Below are 1,308 nucleotides of genomic sequence, written 5' to 3'. Positions count from 1 at the left end.
GTGTGGAGGCAAAAGAATGGGGAGCAACTATCCCCTAAATCGTCGCCACTGTTTAAGGCTGTCATTTTAATCAGAACGACTCCTCTGTTTCCATGCATTAACATTGTGTGCCGGGACCATTTCAGTATATGTGTTTGTCCATTTCTTCTCATCAGGCATCAAAACATCTATGGTGTTTACGAAGCTCTTATACATGCATGGGATGGACAATCAACTAGACAACGCGAGGTTCAAAGTGTGTGCTGCGAAGTGGACGCAGAAGCTTTTTGCATATTTCTCTCCGATTCTAGCCTGAACACCGCTAATGTTTCTTGTCCCCCCATGTTTGCAGCTCTTATAAAAGCCGAAATTTCATATTGTTCATATTCAGGCTTAAGCAATCGCAAGTGTTCAAAGTTGTCTGTCATAGCTTCCGCAGTCTTGTCATGTATCGGCACGAAACAAAGGAAGTCTCTCGAATACAGCTGGATCCCGAAACAATTAATGCACAGTGAAAAAATACCTTTCGTTCCCAATCTAATGTTTCGTCTCCCAATATGATCAAATGCTTACCTACTCATTTATCTTCAGTGACGTGTCCAAGGGAGGGTTGGTGGAACTCAATTTGACCGAGTATTCCTAAAAAAAAAAAAAAAAAAAAAAAAAAAAAAAAAAAAAAAAAAAAAAGAGAGAGAGAGAGAGAGAGAATGTCAAAGACAGGAAAAGATGGCAAAATGAGGACTGACACCAAAATTAGTATGCATAACCCCTCTCCCCTCCGAAAATCCTGGGCACGCCACTCTTTATCTCGGACACATTTCTTAAAATCAACTCACCAGAAGATTTTATAATTTCGTATTGGAGAGTGAAGTAAAATGCGTTCTTTCTGCAGGTTTGGATATTATCTTTTAAGGTGCTGTCGCCTGCGTTCGCACCTAACCTTAACAAAGCCACAATTTCCCATCGTAGTGACCTGGATCTTCAAGAATTCACATTTCAGACCGAAAGAACACGCGATACATGTTTGGAACGAGCTAATTAACAGCAGCGTTTCACACTGTAGCGACACAAAATGCCGCACAAACCTACGTTCGACTTGTGAGATCCTCAGGCGACACTGTGTGAAATCTCCCTTAGTAGGCCACTGTCATCGTCACCTCGAAGTGGTAGCTCCTGTTGACCACAGAAAAATGTCTCCTCAACCGGTGGGAATGCCCCTCAGTTTTCTTCTTTCTCCTTTATTTTCTGTGCTTGTTCACTATACAGGCAACATCTTACGATTTGACATACACACGTGTACTATGTAGACATTTTAACAAAAAATCAGTA

Source organism: Lepisma saccharinum, chromosome 2 (genome assembly GCF_977018435.1).
Source record: "Lepisma saccharinum chromosome 2, izLepSacc3.1, whole genome shotgun sequence".
NCBI lineage: Eukaryota > Metazoa > Arthropoda > Insecta > Zygentoma > Lepismatidae > Lepisma > Lepisma saccharinum.
This window is presented reverse-complemented; position numbering follows the sequence as displayed.